This window comes from Atractosteus spatula, chromosome 22, assembly GCF_055471065.1.
Source record: "Atractosteus spatula isolate fAtrSpa1 chromosome 22, fAtrSpa1.hap1, whole genome shotgun sequence".
NCBI classification, from domain to species: Eukaryota; Metazoa; Chordata; class Actinopteri; order Semionotiformes; family Lepisosteidae; genus Atractosteus; species Atractosteus spatula.
In genome coordinates, this window is record NC_142727.1 from 5,315,397 (window position 1) to 5,337,969 (window position 22,573).

The 22,573-nt window shown below is 43.3% G+C and overlaps 1 pseudogene; it reads right to left on the bottom strand.

The window, feature by feature from the left end:
* Window positions 1-261: 261 nt before the first annotated feature.
* Window positions 262-22,364, bottom strand: LOC148816701 (alpha-2-macroglobulin-like; annotated as a pseudogene).
* Between the last annotated feature and the right edge of the window lie 209 nt (window positions 22,365-22,573).

Genomic DNA, 22,573 nt, shown 5'->3' on the forward strand with positions numbered 1-22,573 from the left:
GACAGAATCAAGGCATGGGCAAGGAAGAGCTCCATATGACCACAACTGTTTTTTCACTTAGTAACTAACCAAAGACACGTGTCTCCATTTAAGGTCAGGGATCAGATAAATGGCTTTACTTTACCTAACAAAGATAAGCTCTGTAGCTGGAAGTCAATAGGTAGAAATACAGAAACAGCGTCAGTGTTAGGCCGGGCCGACCTTAATATAAATTGGTCCCTGTGCGGAGAAGAGGGAGAACTAGGAAGATAAGAGATTTCTTCAGGCGATAAAAATCCGATCCATGAGACTGAAGTCGTTGTCTAAGGACAAGGTCAGGTTTAAACCCGTGGTTTCCATTCAGAAAAGTTTTACCGAAAAGTTTCCTCTGGGCAGCAGGAAGGTGCCCATGAAGATAAAGAATAGAAAGAAGGAGGTGAAACACTAATCTGGGAAGAGGTACATGGTTGAGGCTGGATGCCAGATGGAGAGAAGACTGTCCTGGAGAGGACTAATCAGAGTGAAGACTGCTTCAGCTCCAGGGCCGCGACAGTCCAAGATGAGCCCCGAGATCCCGGTTGAATGAGGCTGCTTATAAATGAAGCCGGGTTAGCAACGCAAGTGAGAGGTCCTGGAGAGATGTCCGGGGTTCCAGGTAGGAATGGACTGGTAGGAGTGAAGGATGCTTTAGCAGTGGATCGGGGACGGTGCATAACGAGCTTGGAAATGAAGCCAGGTTAGTAGTGAGAAGGAGACAGCAGGGTAAAGGTCCGTGGTGCCAGCCAGGAATGGACAGCTTGAGAATACAGTAGATCAATGCGTTGAAACTCACAGATTCTGAATTACATTTAGATTTGAAATTGATGACCTTTCAAAGGATCGTACACTACAACAAACATAAGATTAGGAATTTTGATAGCTGTTTATTGTCGAAACCTAATCATTCGAGAAAGCTGTCTGCTGCTACTGTAGATGCTCACGGATCAAAGAATCACATCAAGCCATTTCCTGAAAGATGTCAAGAAAACTGTTTCAACAATAGAGTGGGATCGTCTGTTCCATTCACCCACATCTCTCTGAATAAAGCACTGTGTTTATTCCTAAATGCTGTGCAAAGAGAGCATGGCCAGACTGAGGCCTGGGGACCACAGGTTTAAGGGCGGTATTGAGCTAATTTCACATAGTTGAAGGTAAACACTCTACCAATCCTATGGTGCAGAAAACATACCTGCCCTGGTCTATGGCTAAGTCTTTATCTATTTTTGCTTCTCTTTTTCATTTTCAACAAAGGATTTTGTCAAGTCTCTACACTGTAATTAAGTAAAGTGGTGTCTTTGAAATAGGTAATAACTGAAATTGAATTAATCTTTAGACAGCAGCCTCATATTGAAGCTGTATACAGTATTTTGACAAATTAGAAGACATACTGTATGTAGTTTAAACGAGTTATTCTTGATCTATTCTAGAGAGCTTCACGATTGTTGGCAAATGAATTCAGTGAAGAACAATAGGGATTTTACCAATAGGGAATTTCAATTTTTTCCCATTCTGTTCAGGATCAATATGGGTTCAAACATGTTGCTTAGAAAGCAGAACCTTTTCCGATTGGAAGAATCCTGGTAAGCAGAGGCTCAACTGTGCAATGCACACAGTTTTTCAGTATTTTATTTTCATTGTACAGGAGCATTAGGAAGAGGAACCAAAATGGAGCAAAACAAAAAAACATGTTATTTTCAAAGGAATCGGGTGCGTTTATTCTGGCATTTTCAGTGAGCTCTTCAATGTTCACTGCTTATAGGACAGACATACAGCACTGGGTGACAAGGTCTGAGATTTCTTTATGGCCTTTAATGGAAACATAAACTGAAGATCGTAGCTCTGCTGGGCTTGCCGGGTTGTGCGAAGTTCTGATTACTTTGTGGTTTATGCTCTGATGCTTTGGACCCGACATCTGGACACATCTGTTCCTTTACCCTTCCTCCTAGTCTGGAGCTCCCTCTCAAATCTGGTTGGTCTCATGATCTGCCAAGAGAGCACATGACTCAGTGTGTAATTCAAGTTGATAAGAAGTTATAGAAGTTAATAAACTCAATGATTGTGGTGATAATAACAGACAGCTCTGCATTTTTTTAACTCGATCTCCCAGACACAAGAAACAGAGACTGAGATCACAGATATTACTGTGCTCAAGGGACAGACAACAAAATGGTGCCCTCTTGTGGAGCATGAGTGCTCTTACCTTCTTCAGGGCATGGATAGGTGTATTCTGATGTAGCCTGCTCACCTGGAAGATACAATGGACATCCTCTGAGAGGCAGACCCGTCTGGCAGTTTACTATGGTAAATTAATATTTTATTTACATTATATTTCTCTGCACTCAGACCCACATCATGAGCTGACTATGCTGCAGACAACCAGACAGTAAAGTAGTCTTAACAGCTCTAATGGTTTACTACTATATCTACCAGTACCTGAAAACGAGGAGGCATTTAAGGACAATACTGAATGCTAACTTTACTGAACAGCATAGCTTCCAAAGAACAGCTAACTGAAAACTCGGAAAACTGCTTTCCCCTGGAACCACATAACGTAAACCCCCCACATGCCCTGGCAAAGGGGAGGAACAACTAATGTTCAGTTCCACAGTAAACCACATTTACACAGTAAAATTAGGGCAAGCCATTGGGCCTTTTTCGATAAACAATTCAATTGGCCAATTATTCTCTCATTAGAGGATGCTTACGTGTCTGGTAGTAGTCATAGATCTTGACCACAACTGGTTTGAGTCCCTTCACTGGGTGCTCCTGGATCATTCTGAATCTGTACTCTTGAAACTTTTCTCTATGAAGCTGCAAAGGAGAAAAAGATAACTGACATGGCTGACACCTTTGGTGATGCATTCTATAATATGTCATGAAGAACAAAGCAAAGGCCGAAAGATGCATTATAAATGAAAAATCTAGTAACATTTCTGATAATGTCTGAGAGACATGGGAATAAGCAGGAAGATTAAATTGCGTCATGTTCCTAGTCAGGTTTGTAATAAGAATAAGACTCTGTCCATTTAGCCTGTTTGTTAATTAGAAGCTAATGATCTGAGGATCTTATTCATCCTTTTCTTGAAAGAAGCCAGAGTATCAGCTTCACAACATGACTGGACAGTTTGTTCCACACTCCCAACACCCTTTGTGTAAAGAAGTTCCTACTGTTCTCAGTTTTAAATGTACTTCCATGTAGTTTCCAGTTGTGCTCTCTGGCTTGTGTTTCACGGATGTTTCTGAAGAGGCCCGTTGTATTGAGTTTAGCAGCGCCTTTCAGGATCTCCAGTACAGTGTCACCTTGATAGAATGAGCTTCGTTATACCACAGTTTCACTACATATACCATGCAGAATTATGTACCCCATGATGTTTTATTTCATTACACTGCAGGTTGGAATCTCTAGCTTTGTAGAATGGGTTTTGTGCACTGTCAAATGGAGGTACTATCCTTTGATGACATGCTAATGGGTTGATGCCTAAGGAGTGTGCAGACATGTCTTGACTGCTCTAACACTTGTACCTGCTCAGCAGCTGATGACTCAGAAACACTGCGAAGGGCACAGCATGGGCTGAACTGAAACCAGAGGCTGTGAGGGCGGGAGCACCTGAGATTCTTATCCTCAGGGCTGACCAGTGTTACTAGGGCTGCAGGACTGCAGTAAGAATCACCACCTGAAGACTAGCGAGTGAGTTAAAAGTGACAAGTCAAACTTCAGTTTATTACTGTAGTATGGAATTACTAAAGGAATTATGTGGATGTATAAAAGAAAAATAAGAAAATTTGACTTATTCAGAAAGGAAGCATAAAATAATTATATTACAGGAATGTGCTTTGATAGATGCAGAAAAATGAGCAAAGAGAGCTTCCAAAATTAGTTATATTTTAGTTTTATATATAATATGCGTATTTAAGTTTTTCCCCAAGACCCATGTGAAGTTGCACTTTAATTGAACCAGGACCCTTGAAATCTTCTCTTTTCAAGACTAAAAGGTTCGATTCTGTCTGCTTGTTAACGTTGGACATTCCTTTAGATTTGGGAATGTACCTGATTGCTGGACTGATTCCAGAGCAGTAATACATTTTTTGCTAAAATGTTGACCAAACTTTTGCACAATATTGTGAGAAAGGTCTCGGCTACCACTGTCTAGAGCATGAAGATACCATCAAAAACACATGAGTGTTTTTATCACTCAGAGTGTCTTTATCAAAGACAAACCCAGACAGGAGCTTGACGTTCACTATCACCATGTTGGTGCTTTCTCTCTGCCCCGTGTAGCTGTGGGATCAAAAGGAAAAAAAGGTTTTGTAATTAATAAGCTTCTAACTAAATGAGAAAACAGGCCTCATCATCAGCAGGCTTTCTCATATTATTCCTTCTTGTTTATTGTGAACATATGTCTGGAATATAAAGAGATGGACAGTCAGATGATCTGATCAGCAGACACTGGTGGTACTATTCAACTCCAAGTGCTGTTCTGAAAACACCACCACAATCTCATGAGACCAGAAACATGCACTTGCCTCTCATTGACGACAGCAGTGAGTGGCCTGTTCCTCGTGCTGTTGTCACATGTCATCTGTCACTGTGATTTGGAAGGTGGAGAAGTCAGGAGGAGGAGGGATGTTTTAGTGGAGAGCCACCTGAGACAGGCAGGGAGGGGAGAGGAGACTGCAACACAGTTTCATCCTTTCCAGACATTTACAATTAGTACCCTGTGTTTGGATCTCGCCCTCATGTTTCAGTTCATTTTAGAGCTAAGTTTAGATTTAAGACTGGTGTCATTTTTGTAGCCTCTGAAAACTCAGTGATGAGGGAACAGTTAGGGTGTATAAGCACTGACCTGGATTGACATGCAGCCTGTGCCCTGCACCTCTACACTGTACTTCCCTGGGACATCTCGCAGTGCCCTCTCCTGGTACAGCAGACTGTTGCTGGAGTCCACAGTAAACCGGTGGAGGTCCCCCTCTGTGGACTGCACTGTCACTTGGCTGGAGACCTCTTTGCTGAAAGCCTCTGCCCCATAGAGAGAGAGAGCCTGCAGAGCCACTACGGTGTCCTGTGCACCAATACAAACCCCAAACAATCATTGCTTGTGCTGTCCATACGCTACACAATACAAGGTCTCAGGTCACTGACTGGAGAGTCACCCAGGAGATAGGATCCAGAGCTTGATGATTTAGACAGATCAATACCTGTGTGGAAAAGAATCCTCCATAAGAGTTCTGCTGATTGGTCAGCCAGATGACAATCTTGGAGGCCCGGCCCAGGTCCGAGGCAGACAGCGGTGGGTGACTAAGAAGAGCCAGCAGCACATAGGAGCTCATCTCTACTGACAATGAGTCCGAATCCTCCGAGGCCGACTGAGACCAGTGCAGAGTGTCTCCTGAGAGAGAGGGAAACAAGTCAATTACCCAGGGAAGAGAGGAGGACGGCGATGGGTTCATCAAGTCATGATGATAATTTAGTAACATAACAGGTTCTTGGCTAGAAGTTTCATAACCTTTAAATAGGGAATTATGAATAGGATTTCATCCTCAACAATAAATGAGGTTTCTCTATGTGTATCTTCATGTCAGTGTCTGCGTTTCAGGTTGCATTTAGATTTCTGAATTTGTGTGACACTTCGCAAAAGAGACTTCAGTTTGTAGCTATAAATACAGCTGGACGTTTCACAGTTGTGAGGTAATCAAAGGTACAACAGCAGTGCCCCACCTAGGATGAAAACCTATAACTTTCCAGTTTCAAATCAACAGCCCAAACCCCACTCTGCTGTTTGTGTGCAAGTGTGTGTTATGTGCAAGTGGATGTCCAACATTGTGTGTCTGTGCATTTTGAGGAGGGTGCTGAGCTGCAGAGAGGAGGAGGCTGTACCCTCTCTGCTGGCCAGAGTTTCTAGCTTGGTCCATAGTTGTGCTCTTGTGTCCTCGTCCCCGGCCAGAGTGAAGGTGTAGAACAGCAGGGCTGCAGTGTAGATATTGGTCAGGTTCTGGGTGGCAGAGTACAGGCAGGAAAGGCTGCTGTTCAAGATCTGGTCCTGAGAGAGGGAAGAGCTCAGTGACTCCCTTACCCACACGTGCTCACTTAGCTTTCGCTTGAGGATGCAAGGTAAGGTCTTGGAACAGTCTATACAGCTAGGCTACACTGGGGCTGTGGCCAGACTGACGTCAAGGAGGTTGGTACCTTCGACTTTATTTTAATAAGTTGTTTTATCTACATGATTCACTTTAGATTTAGCAAATTAGCAGCTTGAACAAATTCCCTGGAAAGACTTGGAACATGCAATAAAGCCACTACAAAGGATAGTAATGATATACTGTACAGAAACACCCTTTTTTGGATGAGGAATAAAGAATCAGTTTGTTTTTGATGCGATTAATTTTAGCAGGAGAAAGTTAAAAAGCGACTGTATGGATTCACTCCACCTCACAATTTAATATAGTTTATAGGAAATTATCAAAAATAACCCAAGGCTGAAAAATATGGGTGTGGTGTTCATATCGAAATCCCAATATGTAATATGTGAGCAGTGTAGATAGGGGAGTACTCTTGCTTTGTAATGCATATGGACTAATATAGCTGACCCGCATGGTCACTGTACAAATTAATTGAAAACAGTTCCTTGAGTTTCTGTAAGTCAGTCTTCCTTGCAAAGTTGGCTGCGGTTTATATGTATTGTGTGTGCTGTTCACTGTGGCTTCCACCTCACATTCCCGTAGGCAAGAATCCAACTAGGACTACAGTGTCTATTCAGTGTCAGTGCAGGATGACACAGAACAGGTGGAGAGCATGTAGTTACTCACTGCTTTAGACATGTTGAGCTCCAGCATGGCTGCAGAGAGGTTGGCAGTCAGTCACCTCGTCACTCACACCTCCCTGAAACACAGTCCTCACTGTATTACACACAAGTTTACAATAGTATGGTACACAACCCACAACATGGCACAATTAAAACTATCACAAATAGTCCATGCAGTATTCCACACAACTCTATCGCATAGCACACCCTGGGCACATGTTCTCCAGCTGTTTAACCCTCTGTGCCCCTCTCCCCCTCACCTTCATCCTGTTGTTAAAGAGCCTGCCCACACTTTGGAAGCAACCGTTGGGCTCCTGGTGATGGGTGAGCCAGTCCCTGGTGCTGGAGATGATGTTGAGGTCAATGTGGATACTGTATAGGACTGGGCTCCACCGAAGGAGCTCATCACAAAGGCAGTCAGCCTGGGGAGAGGAGAGAGTTGGAGTTAAAGTCTCAGTAGTTCAGCACGGAGCCCCCAGAATTGGTCTATTACAGGACTGAGCAATGCAGACCTATCATTGCAGAAACACACTAGCTAGTCTGTGCTTAGCAGATTGATCACCTTAGTGACATTTCTCTATTGACTGCAGTGTAGTAGGGCCGCTGTGTCTTGCCCAGGTTGGTGCTGCACTTCAATGGTGAATGAAGAAGGTCCCTCCTATGTGTGGTGTGATTTGGAATCTTTCGGGATGAAATACACTATAGAAATGTTTCTATTACTTTTTGACTCATATGCTGACTAAAATAGAATAAAATCAGTTTAAGAATTTTTAGTGACATACAGTATTTAAGCCTCCTTTCTTGCAGACTAGAGATGAAGAAAGGTGAAATCTTAATGGTCAATTTTAATAACTTCAGTTTAATAAATTGGTAGTTCACTAAAGGATAAGTTAGGGAACTGAGAAGCTGGAACACAATGCAAATGATAGAAGGGTCACCAGATCCAAATATGTTCTGTTATTTGCATTGCAAATGATTAAGAAAGCATACATACATGTAATACACTTGAGTTAGTTTTGTTCAGTTATATACTGTAGGTACCAGTTTTAAACTCTGGAGACAGAAAATTTGTTTATTCTGTAATTTTCTTCCACAGTCTTGAGGGGTAACATTTGTCTTCTCTGTATCGACAGCTTGTTCCCTCCTACCGCTCTTCAGGAACTCTGTGGCTTTGTTCCAGATCTCCTGTGTGAGTTGACCTGTGCTTTCCAGATACTTTAGGATGTAGATGTTAGGGGCAAATAGCACCATGTTCTGCTCTCCACAGCCATAGGGCATGGCTAGGAGTCGGTCCAGGTTCTGTAGGGCCCGGCCCAGCAGGTCTCCTGCACACAGAGAAAAAAGGAATTGGAGGGATTGGAGGGTTGCTCTGTCAGGACAAAATATCTTGCTGAGGACGAAGTTTATTTAATCATGCGTTCATGCTAAAAAGTGATAAATTAGATTGTTTTCTATATTTACCCAGAACAGAGAGTGAGGTCCTGGCTGATCCCTCCACAATGTCTTCTGGTAGCTGGAGCTGGACCTCCTCCTTCACCAGGCTGCCTGGAATTGGACAGGACAGTGAGGTACAGGGAAGAGCAAAGAGCAACTTGGATGAGTGTCCAACTTGTAGGAGGGTGAGGGGGAGACATGTGTAAACAAGTCTCTCTGGATTTCCATTAAGAAGCAGAGATAACTGGGGTTGGAGATGTTGAAAGAGAGAGATGAGGTGTGTTCATTCTTGTTCTTTTATAACTGCTGTTCCTTCTCGTCAATCCCAGAGAAATACATTGTTCTGTTTTTAACAGTTCTAACACACAGCCACAATCACTTCTGAAAGTGCTCATGTCTTAAAGAGTTTTTGTACTTTGCACTGTGCTTCTAAGAAGTTTTTTGTTGTATTTTAACCAAACTCCCATGAATAAGTTGAGGCAGCTGAAAGTCAGCGTCAGACATTAGAGAATCCCACAGACTCGCCTTTTGGACACAGCAGCCAGTTGTAACTGATAGTCTTTTCTGTTCCTTCAGCCTGTGGGTGCAGGAGAAAATCTATTAATCAAGAGTGTGGAAGGACTGAAGTTTTCATTTGCATTGACACATGTGCATCTTCTGCACTTCATGACAGTTGTTTCAGTTGTCAGTTGTTTGGCTCCCTGGTCCCCGAATTCTTTCAAAATGATTTCATTGTCGACAAATAGTGATTATATTTTTCTCATGGTCTTAATTTAGGCTTTTGTTCCTAGTGAGAATTTCTGATCAGTTTTAAGTTATATAAAATTAATTTAAAAAGTAGGGTTTTATTTTTCCACACCTCCAGTATGTTCATGTAGGCATTGTGCTTTACACTACCTGTTTTGTCCAGTATGGTTTAACAAACACACAGTGTTCAGAAAGGCCTGAAGTTAGCAATATTTGTACAGCCAGACAGCTATGCTAGCTCTGCAGAACATACTAAAGGACAAGATCAAGCTGAGCTGCAGGTTCTCACCTCTACCAGCAGAGTCTGTATGACTGTGTCAATGCGTCCTTGCTCAGGCACCGACACCACTTATTTGTCACAGATCATCTCTGTCTGAACTGCCTCTGCACTCACGGACACATTCACAGTGCCTAGAGAAACAGATTCACTCCATTCACTCTCATTCCAGCTGGAGCCAGACAGTCACTGAGAAACTCACAGCACAGCAATAGAGACGTAACTCACCCAGGACAGAGACTACCAGGGTCCAGCAAAAGGTCTTTCCTTGGCTGGCACACAGACAAGAACTATACTCCCAACCTGGGCAGGGCTCCAGAGTGAAGTCAGAGGATGGGGCTGGACTCACTTTTACCTGGAGGGACAGGTCAGCACATAATTTCCCCACTCACTCACCTGTCATTTGATTCACACACAACATTGCCACACAGTCTGGCCCAGGCACTGGGTTTTCTAAATCCAGATCATCTTTAGCTCATTTTCCCCAATTTACGTTACCTGTCCTCTAGATTATGCTGCTGTCTGTCACGGATGTTGGAAAGGTCGAACCGTGGAATGACAGGAGAGCGAAAAGACCCTATGCATATCGGCGAGATGGGGGTTAGCCCGGGCGACCTGGGGCGTGGGACGTGGGGCGACCGGGTGCTAGGCGGGTCTCAGGACATCCGAACGTCAATGCTGAGCCAAGGCAGACTGAAACACCAGGAAATATATAGTCCCAGAAAGAGAGAAACACCGGAAGGACAGCAAAGAACCGGAAATGAGAGACAGGACAGAGAAGGAGCGCCCTCTGGCTGCAGAGGGCGTGACACTGTCATGGTAGAATTACAGCTTTCATACTTCAAAATGTCTTTTTTGAACACGGAGCAGGGTAAACAGTTTTAAAATTGACTCTATGACTGTTGGTCAGGGTTTCCCATAGGAAAAACTTTGGCCTGCTGAGAACCTCCTTCCCTCCCAGTTCTGCCCCCGCCCCCTAGACATCTTAGTGCTAGATTGCTGTATTAGCTTGAGAACTCTCTATATTATTATTGTAATTCAACAACTTTATCCTGAACAAGATGTTATTTGACCACACCAATTAGTTTGATTATATAGGATTCGTCAAAGATGTAGCCTATGCATGATGCTGCCTGAGGAAGAGCTTTGTTCTTGAAATGAATTGCTATTTACACCATACAGTATTTGTCTGTGATGCAATAATTTAGCTCCTAGGAAACCCTGTGTTATTTATACCATACTACAGCTCTCAAGAGTTCAAAAGCTTTCCGGCCAGGTGACGTGCCTGACCTCTATACCACTGTAGAAGACACTGTGGGGTAGCTTGTTTTTTGAAAGTTGTTTTCTAAACTAGAACTACTCGTCTTACGATCCTTCTAGCCCAATGTTTCTCAGCCTTTTGGATGCTATAGACCAGCTCGGTCCTCAGGCTGTACTCACCTGTATTTACATTGTTTGCTTGTTCATGTAAGCTTCTATAAGCTTACAAAGGCCTACAGAGAACTGATAGACATGACCTTGTACTCGCTGGGGTTCCATAAAGCACCCTTTCAGAGAGGGAGAGTTTCAGACAAGTGCAACAAGACTCAACACCTTAAGGCAAGACTGAGAACCTTCATAAAATCATATGATACACAAAAATATCTAGAAGTATTAAACATACATTAAGTAATATTTTTAGCTGGTCTTTTCTTTTACCTTCCTGCAGATTTACAAGATCCTGAGTGCCTATCCAATATAGACAGTGCATGTCTGTGTGGTGCGCTCAATTTTAACATCTACTGTACCAACCAACCAATACTGGTAAGATGAATCCTTACTTTAACCTAACTGACCAGATGGATGCACAGCACAGAATTGTTCCAGTTCATGATCCACAATGTACACTTGTACTGTTTTCAATATGAAGTGAAAAATATGAATTCCCGACTTTTAAACCCTTTCCTTTGCAAAACTGAGCTAGAGCAGCAGAATGTGAGCTTGCAATGAGCAGTGGGAGCAATTATTTTCACCTAAAAAACATTACACACTAGCTCACACCATTATCGTTGGAAAGTCCTTGGGTCGATATCATAATTAAATTAGTGGACAGATCAGAAGAGAGGGGTCTGGTGCGAGAGAAGCCCTGGTGCAGTTGTAGGGAAGGGTGGTTCTACCATGATGCACTTGGACATGTAGTTGAAGACGGTGGCCTTGAGCTCGAACCACTCTCCCGTGATGATGGAGTAGGGCAGGGTGAGCTCCTAGAAGAAAGGCTGGAAGGTGGTGAGCCTGACAGAGGGGTCCAGGCCCAGTCCTATCGGGGACAAACAGAATGCCCCAGCCTCCCATGTAGTGATGGTGTCAGGTACAGTGACTGGAACCTGCGCTGAGCCAGACTCCCTGTACAGAGGATGTCAAGGACAGGTACAGACATTAACAGACCTTTATCAAAGCAGCCATTCCAAATCCAGGATCTGTGGTATCCCACTGTTGTGGGCTGCTAATGCTGAATTAGTAGGGCCTGTGACCTATGTAACCTTGAAGTTAGTGTGGGTGTGGGTGGAATTTTAAATCATCTTCAGTTAAATCTTTTGGATTGTCCCTTTGCTACTCTGCGTTCTGTGGGATTCATGGTCACGCATAAGGATCCTCCAATTCTACCTATAGGTTCCCTGACTAATGGCCCTCAGACAAATCAACTATTTTTATTTTTGTATTTAAGTGAAAGAAATGGGTTCAGGGCTGCTGTGCTGGTGCAGGAGCATGGAGGTAGGCATCGCCTGGTAGGTTATTATTCAGGACCCCTCGATGCGGTGGCCAAGGGGCAGGGGCCGTGTTTAAGGTCTGTGCAGGCTACCTGCCTAGCTGCTGTACAAGCTGTGAATAATCTGGTGTTAGACCAGCAGGCCAAATGAAAAGATTTAACTGAAGCTTGTAAAAATGCTAACGGGACAACTGTAACAATTTATACAGATTCTATATATACATTTGGTGATTTGGTGTATGCCACAGTTTTGGATGGCTGTGGAGGAACAGGGATTTCCTTACTGCAGCAGGGACTTCAGTTAAGAATGCTGGATTGGTCTCTGAGTTGTTAGAAGTTTTGCAGCTGACGATTGAAGTAGCTGTGGAATAGTGTAAGGAACAAAATAAAGAAGTGTTGCCAGTAACTCGAGGGAACAATTTTGCAGATGCCAGGCGAGCGGCCCTGAGGGAGCAGGAGTCTGAGACCACTTTAAGACCTTTGTTGGTGGAAAAGGGACAGTTACAGGAAAGTTCAGGCTGAGGCCTCCAAAACAGAGAAATGGACATGGTTAGAAAAGAAAGTGGGGTTGCATGATGATGGTCTGTTGCACTGCCAGCAGACTGGGCGCCCTGCATGCCCTCACAGCTTAATGCCCTTTGTTGCCCAAAAAAAGCATTCCGTTGGACACCTGAGTCAAATGGTATGCCAGTTTTCCCAAAACTGGGTGGGAACTAGGTTTGCAGCCATAGCCACTGAAGTGGTATGGTATCTCAATGTGATGCATGCAAAAATAACTCAACTACAGCTCAGGTGCGGGTCTCAGATGACTTGCCCCTGAGGAACCTTTCATCCACTGGCAAATTGACTATTGTTGTTTGCCAGCATGTAAGGGAAAACTGGACTCTTAGTGATGGTGGATCTGATTTCCCAGTGGGCTGAGGTGTTTCCAGTTAAAAGAACCACTATCTCTGTAAGTGTTAAATATTTGATGACAGAGATAATTCCTTGGTGGGGACTGCCTTGCCGCTTGGATTCTGATCAAAGGACACACTTCACAGGGAAGGTGTGTCAGGCTGTGGCTGCGTTGTTAGGGGTTAGATGGGACCTCAATTTGCGGGAACGGTGAAAAAAACGAGCTCTCTTGGGGTGGTTATGACAACCGAAGGTTTCCATATCACTTACTTTAGTGGCAATTATGCTCGCTATAATTAAGCAATAAGGCACGAGAGGCCATGCTATATCGTGGATATAGCCACAGTTAAAAGGCGTTGTTAGGCCCGACGTGAAGGGGAGGGTCGGAAACCTTTTTAACTGTGACTGTATCCACGATATACCATAGGCCTCGAGTGCCTTATTGCTTTTATAAAACGGTCCCCAAATATGCGATTGCTGTATAGAATGAATTTTAATAAAAAAAAATTTTTTAACACAAAAAGTAAGCTGTTTATGTTCCTCCGCCTGAGAATATAGTCCCTTGTTGCTACGCAACACAGAAACACAGCCATAAGTAACATTAACTAGCAAAGAGAGGAGCACATTTATTTGAACTTTTCCATTGATTGTACAAGCATTGAAAAACTGTCCAATCCCTAGTTTGTCAGGCATTTTCTTTTTCGCTGCGGGAGTGCTCACACTGGTACTGGTCTCAGTGCCTGCCAGGATATCACTCCAGTGCTTTGTCATTAAAATTGGGTTTCCAATAACGCAGTAGCGAACTCTCGTTTTTATGCCTTTTAACCAAGCTTTTAATAATTTCTAAGAGTGAAAATGATTTAAACTATGCGACACTATCATTCAACGAGAGCACAAAAAATCACAAGGATCCTCAAGAGCACAACAAAGATAGTAGAAGAAGTTACATGTATCAAATACCTGAGAATCCAAGCTTTTTATCTACGCTTAGAAGTAGTCTTTAAAAGCCTATGCAATTGGTTTGATTGACCGTTATTTATCAGTCAGCGCACTGATATTTCTTCATCACACAGTAAAATGTCAGAATTCCTTCTGGGGTGTGAGTATATCAGAGAATTTAGCACGGCTTCTAAAGCGCGTCAGCCAATCAGATTTCAGGACCGGAACCATCCGTTTTATAATCACAGTTCTAGGCCACCCTCTGTTAGGCTGGTACGCAGCTGTTAAGGTGAGCGAGACTGTGCTGTTCTATTCTATGGATATAGCCTCAAATGTCACACCTAATGGGACATACTTCATTTGTGGAAAGTACGCTTACCCTTGGCTGCTCGGTTAGCTGTTATTTAGGATATGTAGTGCTTCATGTACAAATACAATCACATAATTCCTTTATTTTCTAAAAGAGAAGTAAAAGTAGAATTACTGAAGAGAACATTTCTTTGCAATCGCTTTCTCCATGTATGTACAGCTAAAGCTTTCTTGAGAATGTATTAATTTGGCTGCTTCTTTAGAAAAATTAACTAATGACACCTCTAAGGTGCTGAAAGCTATAAATGATGAAATGGTAGCCCTACGGACAGTGGCTATGTAGAACAGGTTGGCCTTAGACTACCTGTTAGCGGCATAAGGGGGGACCTGCAGTAATTGGCGCAGAATGATGCATATATATCCAGAGACTATCACGGACTGAGAATATCACGGACTTGATATATATAATGAAAGCTGAAAATATCATAATTACAACCCTGATTACTGGGAGAATAGCTAGTTGGCTACAGTCTGTATTCGGGTCATGGGGTGGCACTTTGATGCAGTATTTGTTTGTAGGATTAGTTTTGTCTGTGGTCATTATTCTTATACTATCGTGCCTTAAATCGCTCTGTACCAAAGTTACTGCTTCAGTAATGATCATGCACCTCAGGACTTCAAAAGAAAGACAGGACAATCTCCAAGGTCCTGGACTACACAAGTCTTCGGCCATGAATGCATATGTGTAGAAAATAATTGGGTGTATCACAAGGGGGGACTGAAGAAATAAAAGGTTGTTCTTTTGTTTAAACTAACATATTTTTGGTATAGCTTAGTACAGCTGCATCTAATATTTACATAGTTGGCTTTGTGCCCAGAACATAAAACCAGAACCTGTCTTTGTCAATAAACCAAGAGACATGACTTAAGTTATAAGATGCTTGTCTGCCATGTATACCATATATACCTCCCTTCACCTTCATTCAGTCAATTTGTTTTGCTTTTCTCAGAAGCTCTTTTGCCTCTGATCCTTGTGGTCAAGCAAATTTTGTGAAGCCTTCTACCCTCATTTCTTTCCCTCTTTTCTTTTCTCGTTTGTTTTTCCCCCTCATTCTGCTGCTGATGTATTGATCAGTGGAGGAGTGGTACCCTCTGACCAGGATCTGCTGTTTGTCTTCACTGATCAAACAGCACTGCTCTGATTACCTGTTTGTCCACATAGTTGTTCTAAACTGCTATCAAAAATCTTTAACACAGAGATAAACTCACAGTGCTGGTCAGATGTACATTGCCAGTATGATATACATTGCCACAGTACTGGTATGTGACTGCATTGTTGATCCACAGGCTGTGTCCATCTGTTCAGCTGTACCTTCCCTTTGTGCTTCAGATCAGGAAAACAATCTGCTGTTCTTTCATAACATCCTTAAACAGCTATTCCTGTTGTGTGCTTAAAGATACCCTGCAGCATGCATCACACAGTCTGTTAAGTTCTTTCTCATTTCATTTCTCTTTATGCCTCTCATTTTGAGGTCCCACTCCTTGATAGTGCTCTCTGAGCTCTGTGCTGTTACCACATCTGAACATGAACATGTACTGTACAGTATATAGGAAAAGGGATAAGCTTGAAAACATACCACATCATTGAATGGAACAAAGTTCTCATTCAGAGAAACAATCCGGAAATGCACTAAAAAAAGAGAGAAGACAAGAGAGGCTATATAGAAATACACATTCAATTTATGCCAACTTTGTGTCTTAAAGTTCAGTCCAGTGCAAAGTTCACACAAGTTAAGAACACTCCAATCAAAGTTTTAATGATAAATCGCTGGAATGTCAAGTTTGTCGATTTGTACAAGATTGCTGGCACAGATATCTCCGATGGTTGTGGTGTTATTACGTAATGATGGCCCAGCATGTCCACACAAGTATACAGCAAGTGCTGAGTGTAGAAATCTCAGATTTCTATTGCAGTGCAGTTTGGGTCTGCATCTAAAAGCAAATATTTGACAGTTAAGAAGTATCCATCTACTATCTCCATCTGCACTGTGTACTGTGCAGAGTACACAGAACTATCACTGTTGATCAGCCTTGTCCAGGCTCCCCATTCTTACATCTTTCTGTCTGATAGCTCTGTGGATTTATGAAGGGGATCACCAGTCATTTCAGGTCCATATTCTAGTCTACAGACTTATGAACATGCGAGAACTTATGCAATTATGTTTGTAACAGCAAGTGTATGCATGAAATACATTCATTTCTATTTGTATTGTAATGCTTGCTTATATACAAAATATATGTTTAATTTCAAAGCCCCATAGAATGTCACATCCTATTCAAGCTAAGATCCAACAAGTTTATAGGTGTTATGTAGTTATATAGTTTGGCCAAATTGTGTACAATTAGAAAGTGTCTGATTTTAGTACAGCAGATGTCCTAAATCTCCCAGATGTCCTGCAGAACTGCAGGACTGTTTTGAATGCACTGACTGGAATGTGTTTAAAGAGGCAGCCACACAGGGATCATACACCGACATACAGGAATATGCATCGTCAGTCACTAGCTACATCAGGAAATGTGCTGACGATGTCACACTCACAAAAGAAATAAGAACCTTTCCTAACCAGAAACCATGGATGAACAGTGAGGTTCGCACCCTAATCAAAGCAAGGGATGCAGCATTCAAATCGGGCAATAAATCAGAACTAAGGTCAGCCAGGATCAATCTTAACAATGGTATTAAACATGCAAAAAACACACTCAAACAGGAATTAGAGGAACACTTCACCACTAATGACCCAAGGCACATATGGCAAGGTATACAGGCCCTCACAGACTACAAGAGGAAGAACATCTGTGCATCTGCCCATGATGCCTCCCTGCCTAATGAGCTCAACACCTTCTATGCTCGGTTTGAAGCCAACAACACAGAACCAGCCATCAGAGCTGCACCCTCCGCAGCTGACCAGCTGCTCTCACTGTCTGCAGATGAGGTGAGGAGATCTCTGCTAAAAGTGAACACACGCAAGGCTGCAAGACCCGACGGCATACCCAGTCGCATCCTCAGAGCCTGCGCCAATCAACTGGCGGGTGTATTCACAGACATTTTCAACATGTCTCTGGCCCAAGCCATAGTCCCCACGTAGTGCTCGTAGTGCTTCGAGAGGCTGGTCATGAAGCACATTAAGGACACCATCCCAAACACAGTGGACCTGTACCAGTTTGCCTACCGGTCCAACAGATCCATAGATGACGCAATCTCCATTGCCACACACACGGCCCTATCCCATCAGGACAAAAAGAACACATACGCAAGACTACTATTCATCGACTTCAGCTCAGCTTTTAACACTATCATCCCAGAGAAACTAGTCAAGAAACTCAGTGCACTGGGTCTCAACACCACCCTCTGCAACTGGATTCGGGACTTTCTGACAGGCAGACCTCAGGCTGTCAGGCTTGGTTATACCATATACCATGTATATGAGTATAATGACAATAAACTTGATCTTGAACTTGAACTTGATGTGAAGGTGAGGAGCCAGTGGGCTGAGCTCAGTCCTCCTGCACCCCCACATGACCATAGAGAGTCAGGATCCCGGTTTTAGGTCTCATCCGGAGGACGGTGCCTTTTTACAATATAGTGTCCCCGTCACTATACTGGGGATTAGGACCCACACAGATTGAGCACCTCCCACTGGTCCCACTAACACCACTTCCACCACTTCCACCTTCATAGCTTCAGTGGGTTGTCAGTTGTGAGTTGCAGAGTGATATAGCTGCTGGCAATTTATAATATCCGTAACTCATTGTAGACAATGATATCTTCGTATTTATAGATATAACTGTATTTTTGTAGGTATCTATACCACAAGAGCTGAACACTCCTTTCCTGGCTCTGTGCTGTTGTCTCCTCCAGCAGCAACCTCCTGTCCTGCCGGGAGACCAGTGAGACAGACAGACGCAGGGTCTCATTGGGGTGGAGAAGGGTGGAACACAGTTTGGACTCAATGCCTTCAGTGATCATCTCAGGAAATGTCACCATGAAGAGCCTAGAGATGCAAAACACAAGCCAAACTGATCAGCCACAGCTACAGACATGGTTCATTCAAACGCTGGTCTTTGAAGAACAGAACAGCGTTAGTCACCAAGGGTCAATTGCAGTGCGTTTGCTGATTTACTACAGTGCTCTATACTGAGCTGGTTATTATCCAGTACTGTAGTCAAGATCATCCTCGGCTGCCTGCTTGATTGCGACAAAGAAACTTGCAAATAAAAGTGGGAGACCAGGTGATCCCATTGTAGTTCTGTACCAAGGATTGAGCAACACTGAAGGAGGCTGAGATTCAGAATATCTGAAGTACAGTATTCAGACCAGTAAACCAATATGTGGACTGACAATATATAGTTATGATTTTGAATACTGTATACAGTATATATGCTGTAGCTAAGTACTTGTGATAATGTTAGTTTTTAAGTAAGTATAATACTCCAATTGACTATTTACCCATGATTGTGTCGCCAGGCATAACTCAAACTCCATCATTAAGTTTGCAGACGAAACAATGGTCATCGGCCTGATCACAGATGATGAAGAGTCTGTTTACAGGGAGGAGGATGAAACCCTGGTAGCATGGTGTCAGGATAACAGCCTCTAACCGAACATCAGAATGACTAAGGAGATGATTGTGGATTATAGGAAAGGGAGGAGGTCACAAAACCTATCTACATCAAAGGGACTGCAGTGGAGAGGGTCAGCAGTTTTAAGTTCCTGGGAATTAACATCACAGAGGACTTTACCTGGTCTCACCACACCAATATCGTGGTCAAAACAGCACGGCAGCACCTATTCTATCTCTGCAAGCTAAAGAAGTATGGTATGCCATCACATATCCAGACCAACTTCTACAGGTGCACTATTGAGAGTATTCTGACTGGCTGCATCACTACTTGGTATGGGAGCTGCCAAGTACTGCAAGGTAGTACAGCTGTGAGCTACCAAACATCCAGGATATCTACTCAGCTAGATGTCTTAAGAAGGCCAGGTCTATTCTCAAGGACCCCAGTCCAGGTCATATACTGTTTTCTCTCCTACTGTCCGATAAACAATATCGAAGCATTCAGTCAAAGACCAACAGATTACGGAACAGCTTCTACTATACCTCCAGGCAATAAGACTGCTAAACAGCCAAGCTACAGTTGTGACCATCCCAGTTCTGCATGGGCTCGTGCCCTCCACCGCTCCACCCTGCCTGTATCATCGCGCAACACCTGGGGAGCGAACCTGGGTCACCGGTGTAACACAACAGGGAGCCAGCCGCATGAGCTAAAGGAGACCTCCCCCAGCCCAGGCAGCTGAGGTCCCTGCTACACGCAGGGAGGGCGATGACGTCACCATACCCAAACTAGCTCCGCTACACCCTCCCCTGCTGACTTCGTCTCCGCGAAGGACACTCCCATCCGAGTCACGGCATTTCCCCCTGGTGACCTTGCAGAAAAGACATTTCATTGCCAGCAATTACTGCCGCACGCTGTATTGTTGTGTCTTTGATAAATAAACTTTGATTGATTGATTGAATACATTTAACTGCCCATGTGATATTTTGTTGATTTCAACACACCACAACGTGAGTACAACTACTGTGCATTTGAATTTGATCATGAGGTGTATTGCAGTTACTTTAATTTTCATTGATAAATGATATACTTAGACTCATAAGAGACCACATTGGTAATTCATTTTTATGGTAGACTACATTTATGCATAGGAGGTGTGGCAGCTCAGATGGCCAGGGCACCTCGCTCCTGACTGGAAGGTCCTGGGTTCACCCCTAGGTAGGGGTAAGTGATGTAGCTTGCTCTAATTCCTTCCAGATGGCTCACAGGTCCACTTAGCCTGCTTTCAAAATGAGTACCGGGGGTTAATCCTTCCAGTGGTAATAGGCCAGCCGGAGTGTGATGGGCCTTCATTGCCTGAAAAGGGACCTACCTACCTTCATTTCTGTGTACAAAATACTGTTTACTTTCATGTGCTGTATTTGTTGCACTTCACCTGAAAGTGATTTCTGTCTGTTGAATTTAATGGTTTGGGTGGCTGTGTCTCTACAGTTCTGATGAATAATGATCCTGACTTACTGCTGTTCCTTCTCCAATCCATTCAGCACATCGGCTGTTCTCACCAGGGAAGAGAAGAGGTACAGTAGTGTTCTGACGAACTGTCCTAAATATGTCACTTACTCAATGATAGTTTTTTAATTTACCCTTGCATTTAATTAAAAAATATAAAACATTTTACCCCTGTACCATTGTGACTCCACCAGTGTAAAGTACCAACACAATAAGTAACTGAAAAGAGTTACACAAGTGATACCCATATGTGAATGAGCATACTTAAGAGTCACATCATGTTTACTTACATTTGCTTAGATTTTACTTTTCTCCCCTCCACAGACTATCTCTCTCTATATATCTCAGAACTCTCTGTTTCATACTACAGACTCTATGTGCATCAGTAATGCTAATAACACTTTTCTTCATGATTAAAACATGAGACACAGGTCTATTGGATTATGGTTTCAATTCAATATTAGTTAAATATTAAAACAAATGTCCCGACAAAGGCTTCTTAATATCATTGCACAATGACAATGTTTCAGTAATAAGCCACCTCTACATTCAGAACTTTCTCATTTGATTAAAACATTCAGAAAATATTCCAATATTTCCTCAGGGTCACAGGTTGTGGTGGGAGATTTCGGCCAGCAATCAGGATCTGATCAAGCAGTGTGTTTTAAATGGGAGGATCTGAGTTTTGGAATTCATTAGGAGTTAGGTGGTTAGATCAGAAAACCATGATTAAAGCCAGGGCTACTTTTGTAGACATGAAAAATGAAAGCAGAGTGAGAAAAAAAAGCAATGTTGAAAGTTCATGTTTATATATAGGTGTATGTGTATTATATGTGCATGTGCATTAAGACATTTAATATTCTGTGCCCATGAAAATGTTTACAGTCTGAAAAACTGAACTGCAGCAACACTATTCATTACACTTAAAGCTACGCAAAAGTCCAGTATGAAGCATAGCACACATCCCTAACAGTGCTAGACAGGAGCACACCTTTGCAGCTGGGATAAAGAGAACAATTTAATTAATATTTTTGAATACTTCAAACACCTTTAAACACAGCTTTGAGAAATTACGTTGCACCTAAATAAGAGTCATAGTTGTTTCTCTATAGAGCCTGTTGGACAGCAGGAGAGGAAAACAGAGGTGGAATGGCAGACAGATCCTCCTGCTGGATTACTGCAGCAGAAACCTTGACAGACAGGAGACAGCAGTTCTCTCGACAGCCGTGGCTCCAGGCAATGATCTAATTTTTGGTCCAGGAGATGTGGGGATTGTGCTTCTTGAGCCAAGGAAGACCTAGAATTATAAGATAAGCGTGGGAATCCAAGAGGAGGAAGTAAATGTTCTAGACTTGTTGCACCGACCTTAAGAGAGAGAGGGATGGTTTGCCATGGTTTGTCCAGGAGCGAGCGGCGATCCATCCAGTGCTTTAATGGATACTGGGGGGTGAAACTGGAGCCAGAGGAATATTCCACTTCTTCAAAAAAGTGGCATCTTAAAAGTTTCCTGCTCCCCTCGAGTCAACAAGAACCGAAAGAGGAAGGTGAGTATCACTCCATGAAAGAAGCACCAGGAATAACGAACCAGAAGAAGACTGGGGAAAAACAGTGGTACTGACCTTAGTAGAAGTCCGCAGGAGAGCTCAAGATGGGTTTAGGGGTCTCGAAGGACAGGCAGAAAGAAGGTGACCCGAAGCAGCGCAGTACAGGCACAGTCCCTCCCATCAGCGCTTTCCTTCTCCTCCGAGTTAAGGGGTGCATGTGGTAGAGCAGGCCCAGAAGGGAGAGGACCTTTGGGACGCAAAGGTCTGCTTCCAGGGTGTCTCTCAGCTTACTGAAGCTTAATGCGGATGTCCAATTCAACCACCTGGGTGATCACGGCCTCAAGGGACCGGGTGTGGAGTGGCGTAAGCACAAGATGGTCCTTCAGTTCCTCAGAAAGACCCTTACTGGAGAGGCAAACCAAGGCTTTGGGGTTCCATGCGGACTCCGCAGAGAGGGTTTGGCATTCCGCTTCATAGTCTTGCAGTGGTTTATTGCCCTGGTGAAGCGAGGACAGCCGAAGGTGGGTCATGTCCGGGTTGGATTGAGCAAAGTGGTCCTGTAGTCAGTCCGCAAAAAGATGAAAATTAAAAAACTCGAGACCTACCCTTGCAAAAAAACACCGTTGCCCAATCCAATGCTTTGCCTGTGAGGAGAAGCTGATAAACATGTGAAAAGTAGAAAAATGCTCTGGGTGCAACTGAAAAGCCAAGTATCATTGAGCAAAAAAGCCTCTGCAGC